Below are 9,587 nucleotides of genomic sequence, written 5' to 3' on the forward strand. Positions count from 1 at the left end.
TTCATTAAATGTATGTTATAGTAAATTTTCATCTTATTCATGGAGATAAAATGCTTCTATTTATCAGAATGACGAACAAAATAACGAGAAAGTAATTTGTTTTAAGAAAGAGACGAAAAAAACACTAGGAGTTGTTAAATCAATCCAGTTTTATAGATCAGCGAATGGATTACATGAGGCGAATCAACTACAAGCGGTGGGACTTAAACAAAGTAAAAAAAAAAGAATCCATTCCAACAAGCGTATCGCTACAAAGTCAGATGTATTAACCCGCGGTAAGTACAGTAAATAGTTATTTTAACCTTTGATATGGTCTTTGTTTCACACATACAAAATATATTTGTTACTTCATAATTTCATTAGCAAGTGACAAGCGAATGTTTCCTCACAAAGGTTCGGAAAGCATGCATAATATACACTAAGCGTAAAAGAGCACGTGCTCCGCTGCAAGTAGCGGAAAAGTCATTGTGAAGGATACTAGAAGACAAAGTAACCAATAAAAGGTCAAATTCGGTAAACTACTATGCATACCTGTTACCGTGATTCATTGAATTGCTACACATAACTGCTACCATAATTCAGCTGTACTTTGGCTTATAAAGTTTAAAATTAGGTTTCGATACCTCCGTGGGGAATGCAAAGATAGCCTATTATGCCCTTAACACCAAACATGTGAAACTATAGTTATTATTGGATTAACTGTTCTAACCACCCGCACCACTTTATAATAGTGTTTTGTCTATCAGTCAGCAAGTAGACACTAAAATGGCTTCATACAAAAGATCGACTTTGCAGATTTAACTATTATGACGTCAGTTAAAAAGGCACAGACCATGACCCACAATAAAAAGTGTGCACTCTGTAGGCTACAACATAGCACGACATACGAACGTCATATTAAAAAATAAAAATATTTGGTTTTATTTTTTCCTGAAAGAGAACATTTTCTGAAAACCTGTGAAAGTACATCTACTGTCTACTAGCGCGTGAAACAAGTTTTAAAGTTACAAACATTTACTTTTTATTTGGTTCCAATAAACAAAAAACTAAAACTCTGTGTTTGAAGAACCTCTAGATGTCTGCCCTTAACAAGATTTACCTTAAGGTAACAAGTTCGAGTTTGCCATGTATGTTAGCCACTACTAACCTCATGTGTGTTCCGAACCCTAACGTCTAGTCTCATACTATATTTAATAGTTATCTGTTCCACACCTTAAGAACAAGTCACACCATACGAGGGCTGTTTAAAAAATACGCGGACTGTTTGAATTGCGCGGCTCCAGTTAGTTCCAGGGGAATCCGCTTGGTGTCGCTAGGTTTGCACAGATCAGCTGATTACGACGCCATTTCCCGATTGCAGATATCTTCATTTGTGTATTAGCTACGCGGTTTTAAGTTAAGTGCGATTTTTTCGTTTGGCGGATTTCAGAATGAATGACCTGAAGGAGCAACGACTTGCTGTGAAATTTTGTGTTAAACTTGGAAAATCTGAGACTGAAACTTTTGCTATGCTCAACACGGCGTACAGTGATGTTGCTATGAATCGTACGGCACGTTTCAAGTGGCATGAACGTTTTAAGGATGGTCGACAGTCCATTGAAGATGATGAGCGTCCTCGACGTCCTTCCACGTCAACTGACGACCCACACGTCGACAAAATCAACACCCTGGTGTGGGCAAGTCGACGTCTGACTGTCAGGGAACTTGCTGAAGAGTGTGGGATATCAGTTGGATCTTGTTACGAGATTTTGACCGAAAAGTTGAAGATGCACCGAGTGGCTGCAAAATTCAGCCCTCAGAACTCGTGAGTTTTTGGCCAAACACTCGATCACTGTTCTTCCCCACCCCCAACCCCTTACTCACCTGACCTTTCTCCTTGCGATTTTTTCTTGTTCCCTAAACTCAAAAGACCCTTGAAAGAAAGAAGATTTGAGACGATTCCAGAGATTAAGGCAAATGCGACGAAGGAGCTGGAGGACATTACAAAAGAAGCGTACCAGGACTGTTTCAACAAGTGGAAACACCGTTGGGATAAGTATGTGCGTTGGGGAGGAGAGTACTTTGAAGGGGTCCCAGACCTGTAACTTCTAAATAAAGTACATTTTTAGTGATGTCGAGAAACCCACTTGTTGAGAAATTTATATGCAAAAACGGCTCGTTTGGGTTGAGAAAATATTTTACATAGAAGAGCGAACAACGTTTCGACCTTCTTCGGTCATCGTCAGGTACATTTTGTTTTATGACGTCAGTCCGCGTATTTTTTTAACAGACCTCGTATTTACCAGTTATGTTTATCACACCCTAACAACAAGTCGCACTCTATATTTACCAGTTATGTTTATCACACCCTAACAACAAGTCGCACTCTATATTTACCAGTTATGTTTATCACTTCATAACAAGTTACACTCTATATTTATCAGTTATTTTTATCACTTCCTAACAACAAGTTACACTCCATATTTACTCATTTTACATGTTGCGTAATAACTGGTAGAGGTTTTGTGTAATCTTACAGTACTAGTGTAGATTGTTATTAATCAGAAATTCATTGCTAAGAACTTCATATTTTCTGGTGATAGTCAGATAGACATAATCATTTAAGTGTGTGTTTGTGCATTTTTTATAGTAAAACCACATCGAGCTATCTGCTGACTCCATCGAGGGGAATCGAATCCTTGATTTTAACGTAGACTTACCGCTGTACTAGCAAGGGGAAATCTTTTAAGTAGATTATATAATTAAATGTTTGTTTTTGAATGGTTCATAGTAGTCTTTCACCTATAATATTTATATTATTAAATGCTACAGTCTCGAGAGAATGTACTTTAATACGCAGAATAAATGAAGAGATTCTACACCTAATTTAACTAGGATACTCCACGTGAAGGAAGTTCTTTACGTTCAAATATAAAACAACTTACCTGACTCGTGACCCCACGTGCAAGACGTTCAGATGTTTTCATTCATTCCTTCAGGACGGAGATTCCTTTAGGTCGTTTCTCCTGCGAAAATCACTACTTTACTTTGCTACCGTCTCGTGTAATCGTCTCACTCGAACGGTGATTGGCTAAGAGCTTCGACCACTAAGTAGACACAGCGCCAGCGAACATGGTGGCGTTTTGGAGAGATATTCATCAATGGATTGTTCAGAATCGGTGGGTGTGTAAGACCACATAGATAGCATTAAACGTAATTACATGTTAATCTGTTTCCAGAGGTAAGCATATACACATGGTGCTACACTTGGGTGAAGACTGACAAATGAATGTACACTGCTTACGTCATGCAGTCAGTAAAATGTGTGTGTGTGTGTGTGTGTGTGTGTGTGTGTGTGTGTGTGTGTGTGTGTGTGTATATTGTTATTTCTTGTGTTACAGTCGGTCTTATTACAACCAATAATACCATTTCAGAATTCTGTGTTATGTTACATTATTCGGTCTTTATTATAACCAGTCATATCACTTCAAGACTGTTTGTTGTGTTAGATTAGTTGGTCTTTAGTATAACTATTGAACAGATGTACTTTAATAAAACTACAAAACAAAGTTACAGCCAAGGGACGTAGCGTCAAGTAACAGATAGGTGTCGACAAGTTCAACACAAAGTTACAGCCAAGGGACGTAGCGTCAAGTAACAGATAGGTGTCGACAAGTTCAACACAGTAAAAAAAACGAACCATTTCGTTGTGCATGACCGACCTTGGAAAAAAAACATCATCGCCACTAGAGGGTGTTAAAAATGTTAACTATGAGAGACAGAGAGGAGGGGAAATAAATATATACAAAGTTCATTCCCCATATTTGGTTTTATCAAATGGATCAGAACTACTACCATTGATTTATTACAATGAAACGTTTCGTTTTAATAGTATAAAAAAAAGAGAGAGAAGGACTTAGCGTTTCTCAAAGCTGGAACAATTTCTTTGATTGAAACGAAGCGAAATGTCGTGAAAACTCAGACTACATCATACAGAGGTTGAAAACAAGATTGAGAAGATAAGTTATTGAAACAGCTGGATCGAGAGTAGGGCAATGACGTGCACCCTCAAACCAAAAGGATACGTTTGTTTGTTTGTAACAGTAACTTATGAATTGCACATCATAATGAAAACGTTTCGTTTTATACAAATACGAAGCTGTGAAAGAAGTGAGAAATGTTTTTTTTTTGGTGTTTTTTTAATAAGTTATTAATTTGTTCGGTTATTTTGAGAGTTTTCATATCACGATATTGGATTCTCAAAACATTTAATGAAATCACAAAGCTTGGAAGTTAATTTATTGAGGTGTTAAATTAGGACTGTAGGGAAAGTATTGTATTCATACTCTTTCCGGTTCTCAACAGTGTCTGGTTTTGTTAGATGGCACATTCTACTTTTTTTATGATTATGGTTGTATTATTGTTCATTTATTATTTCCTTCTATGCCCCCCACCCAGTTTCACAGAGGCACGTTTACGGACTCACATCACTAGAAACCAGGTTTCGATACCCGTGGTTGACAGAGTACAGATAGCCCATTGGATAGCTTTGGGCTTAATTCCAAAACAGAAACTACAAAACCTCCCTCTGCGTTTTATTTTACCTATAAATTTTTAATTGCATTCAAATGTCAACTCACATAATCATTTGTATTTTGAGTAAACCTACATATGTAATATGATAAAACTGACATCATCTTACGCAGCAGTGACGTATAGATATAGTGTTTCAGAAGAGTATGTAAATTCATTATTGCAGAAGTTGTAATCTCGTGACCTACTCAGTGAATAAATACCTCAACATTAGCTTCACTAGGAGAGAGTCACGGGAAAGTTATTGAAGGGTTAGTAATTTATATAAAAAGAGATGGTTGAAGTATTATACTTCGTCGTATTTTTTGTAATTAGAATTTTTCTTTCTGGCTGTTTTTCGTGATTCCATTATGATTTGATTTATTGATATTGGTGTAAAGGTTTTGGTTTGTGTTGAATTTCGCTCAAAGCTACACGAGGGTTATTTGCCGTCCCTAACTTAGCAGTGTAAAACCAGAGGGAAGGCAGCTAGTCACTGCCACCCACTGCCAATTCTTGGGGTACTCTTTTACCAATGAATAGTTGGATTCACCGTCACATTATGATGTCTCCATGGTGGAAAGGACAAGAATGTTTGGTGTGACGAGGATTCGAACACGCTACCTTTAGATAACGATTCGAGTGCCTTAACCACCTGGCAATGCCGGCACTGATGTGAAGGTACTTTTTAATAACTGTGTTTTGATAGATGTTGAATGTATTTCTAAGAGTCGTTATTATCAATAAATTGGTTTTGTTGTTGAATTATGGTTGTTCATTTAAGATAATTACACAGTTTCACTAAATTCCGACTTCCCTCAATATAGTTTGTTCTCAACAGTTGTCTGGTTTCACTACATTCCGACTTCCCTCAATATAGTTTGTTCTCAACGGTTGTCTGGTTTCACTAAATGCCGACTTCCTTTCACAAGTGGAAAGTCAACGTAATACCTAATAATTATACGAAATAAGACCGGTTGAGTTATACACACCAGGGGTAAATGATAAGTCTACTTTAATGATAAATTTAATGATAAAAAGATATCTCAGAATAAATTAGACACGGTTAACATCATAATGGAAGTGTTTCAACCACTTAAAACAATAAATATGTTATTTCATTATTCAATAACTTTTAATTAAAAGTGACTTATTCAACCACAGTTGTTACCAGAACTAGTCTAACTTGAATACAATACACTGATCAAATTTTACTAGCCACTTGGCCCGGAACATTGTGAAATATAAAAAGAACACACTGACCAAATTTGGCTAACTATTAGACTTAATGTATAAATCAATATAAACAGAACACACTGACCAAATTTTTCTAGCCATCAGATCCCGTCTATCAGCCAATACGAACACAATACACTAATAAAATCTCACTAGCCACCTGATCTGGTACATCATCCAATGTAAACACAAAACACCATGATTAAATTTTATTAGTCATCATGCCTCGTGTATCCGCCAATGTGAACACAATCAACTGATCAAATTTTGCCAGCCATTAGACCTCAAATTTTACTTAATTTCAAATAACACCTTGGTTATATTTTACTAAAATATTTGTTGTTTGTTTGAAAGGCTCCACGGAAAAGAATGTCGATAGCAATCGGTCAGTCCTTGGATTTACAGTCTGATCATATCAGCCACTATGTCACGCCTGGCTTATTTACTAAAATAGGCTTTCATTATTAAGGCCATAAAAAATTCCAATGAGCTGTCAATATTTGTTAAAAGACAATTTTTGGTTACAACCGTAGTGATCTAATTAATACCCATACATTTACGTTTTATAACAACGCTGACTTTCGCCACTAAGAGGAGCCACGTATTACGAGTTCTAATCCACTAAAGTGGCAAAAAAACTTATATATATTCTGCTTATTTTGTTGAATAATATTTTAGGAGTTTCAATCGTGTCTTATAATAATTAGAAAATCAAAAATAACCTGAAAACTGAAACTATAAAGTTTAGCGACATTAAAAAGTTATTTGATATAGAGGTATCATTATTTCTTCTAGGAAGTTTAATTTTTTCGATGCAGGATAGAAAATTAACCTTGTTCGTTGAGCGATTGCTAACGGTCTTAACAAGTGAAACATGTTTAAAAACCAACTTCTGGTTTCTCGTTTATTACTTAAAGTATAATAATAACAGCAAAAGTTGATTTTATTGAAATTTATTGTTTTTTAAATGTTTGGTTTAAGATTTGTTAGCAGCGTATGATTTTCAGAGTTTCCTTTATTTATCACGCTTAATCTGAGGGTCGCGGGTTCGAATACCGGTCACATCTAACATGCTCACCCTTTCAGCCGTGGAGGCGTTATAATGTGACGACCAATCCCACTATTCGTTGGTAAAAGAGTAGTCCAAGAGTTGGCGATGGGTGCTGATGACTAGTTGCCTTCCCTCTAGCCTAACACTGCTAAATTAGGGACGACTAGAGCAGATAGCCCTCCTGTAACTTTGCGCTAAATTCAAACCAAACAAACAAATAAGCCTTTTCTCTAGTCTTACTCTGCTATATTAGGAACGTATGGCTCAGATAGACCATACGTAGCTTTGCGCGAATTAGAAAAACAAACAAACAATCGTCACTTTTATATCTACATTTGAATAATATCAAGGATAATATTAATGTGTCTGGAACAATTCAAACATAACTGTTGCCTTGTTCGATTTGAACTTAACCAGGGTTACTCGAGGGGGGGGGGTGCGGAGTTTCCCGAAACTAATCTAAACTCAGTAACAAGAGAAGATTCAGATGATAGACTGGGCTTCACGTTTCTTGCTCGTTAAAATTTATGACTTTGAGAATGATAGAAAACTTAACATGATACTCTCGGTGTGATTAGCCTGTCATATGTAACTTTTTTCTTCTAATACAAAATATCTGTGGACGAAAAATAAAGATTGATAAACAAAATCATTTGTTTTTATCTGAAATAATATAAATATTGTAATTGCATTTAAATTACATTACTTCCATCAATATAAATTATGGAATCCTAATTACTAGAAAGCAGGAATTATATTCAATATTGCTATTACTCAGCTATTAGTCCAAAATGGAAATTGAAACATTTTGCAATCAATATTATACTGAGAATTAAATTTTGAAAAATATCTGTACACGTTTTTGTCCCGGATTTATTCTCAGGTCACTTTATTTTTTGTCCTACTTTTTTATTTATCAGTTAATGTGAACTTTCATTCAATTAGATTTTCTAACTATCTCTAACAGGGCCGTGTTTTACGTCCACACATGACACGAATTTTTTTTTTAATTAAGTTACACAGAGTTACACAACGGGCTATCTGCGCTCTGTCTATGAAAGGTATCGAAATCCGGTTTCTCGCGATGCGAGTCCGCAGACACACCGCTGCTCCAATGAGAAACCCTGCCATGATCAAAGGTTAAAAAGATCAAAACTGTATCAGATTAGAATTCCAGGCTCCCCACTCTGGATTTTTACAATATCATAATTACTGTTGTAACGTATTCTGTCGTTGGGTTGGTTCTTTGGTTAAACATAATATCAGGTCCATTTCAAGTAACAGTAACGAATTAATAGTATCTTCAAAAATATTTTTACGTTCTCTTTGACACAAACTGTTGTAGGCTGAAGTTCCTAAATGAAATCAAATAGAAAGTACAATATTAATGTTGCGAACGCGTAACGTAATTTGCAAATAAACCTACAGCATTTTCTTAATGTACACGATAGCTCTCACTGGTACTACTCAACTGAAACACTCATTTAATATCCAATAACTCATTAACTACTCACTAACTGACTGCTTCACTGAGTCTCGTATTTATATTGTTTACTTGTTTCAAAGTGTTGCTGAAATTCTTTAGACTCTACAGAAGCTTTAACTTTCACGAGCTTTCTAGATATATTGCGTCATTCTCAGGGTAATTAAGTTATAGCTAACACTACCAACAACAAATATTTTATTTATTTAAATACTTAAAACATGACATTTGATTAAATAAATACAATCCCAGCTATATCAGTGCGTCTTCTTGATAAGATTTTTTATTTCCTGATGAAATCGTCATGATATCAATTCCTACGTAATTTACCTACAATTGAAAAAAGGAAGTAGGGTTTATTATCAACAAAAGATATATCTTTTGTCACAAGCAGACCGCATCCACTGTACAGCTTCACTTCCATTTACCGTGTCAACAACAACAACAAAAAAACTTTTGTGCACATGCGCGAAATTACTTTGCTTTTCCATGAAAAGGCGCGAGGCTTGCCTAACAAACAAATTTAAGTCGGTATTATGTTTTTAATAAATATAAAAAATAATTACCTCAACTAAGATAATTTTCAACTGTCTTTTAGAAGCCTATTTTTCAACCATGTTTTGCCATCTATTTATCCAGCACTTAGTTTTGTCAGCAGAAATAAAATTACCTTAATATGTTTGGCCTGGTTTGTATTTATTTTTAGTTGTTATTTTTAAGTAGTTTCTTACACATACAAAAGTAGGTTTTCTTCCGGATCTAGACGTTCGTAGATACATGACAAAAATGTTGAGACAAAAGTACATGTGCTGCCATCTACTGATCAAAGCTGTCTCACTCGCCTCAACCTGGTTTATGTTGTTCATCTAAAACCAGCAGCGTGAACGAGATTTTCGGTTACACATGCAGATGAAACACCTAAACTATGGTTTCAGTTACACTTCATAGACCTGTTCATAAAACGAGCTGCGTTTATCGAACGTCTAAAAAAAATGTGAACAACTTTTGAAATAGTAATTTTTAATTATCTTCAATACAAACTAATTGGTTGTATAACAAACGTCCTTTGGTTAGAGGAATTATACGGACGACTATAGATTAAACCTCTTGACGACTTCATTCATTAGTTAGTATGTAGTCTGTTCGTTGTACTTGTTTTTCCCTGCCTGTTTGTCTGTCACTTGCTTGTGAATAACGTGTAAGCCTGATCTACTGTTGATTCGCTACTTCTGCAGTAGACTAGCTTCACCCAATACACATCTGTCT

The 9,587-nt window shown here is 35.6% G+C and overlaps 1 protein-coding gene across 1 annotated transcript in view; it reads right to left on the minus strand.

Annotated features, from left to right (window-relative positions):
* The window catches only part of LOC143253487 (protein Wnt-5b-like), a 78,462-nt gene extending 75,398 nt beyond the window's left edge, over nt 1-3,064 (minus strand). Inside the window, exon 1 of the mRNA XM_076507467.1 lies at nt 2,925-3,064. The gene's annotated coding sequence lies outside the window, so the exon portion shown is untranslated. The remainder of the gene's footprint in view (nt 1-2,924) is intronic.
* Nucleotides 3,065-9,587: the final 6,523 nt, after the last annotated feature.

This window comes from Tachypleus tridentatus, chromosome 6, assembly GCF_004210375.1.
Source record: "Tachypleus tridentatus isolate NWPU-2018 chromosome 6, ASM421037v1, whole genome shotgun sequence".
NCBI classification, from domain to species: domain Eukaryota; kingdom Metazoa; phylum Arthropoda; class Merostomata; order Xiphosura; family Limulidae; genus Tachypleus; species Tachypleus tridentatus.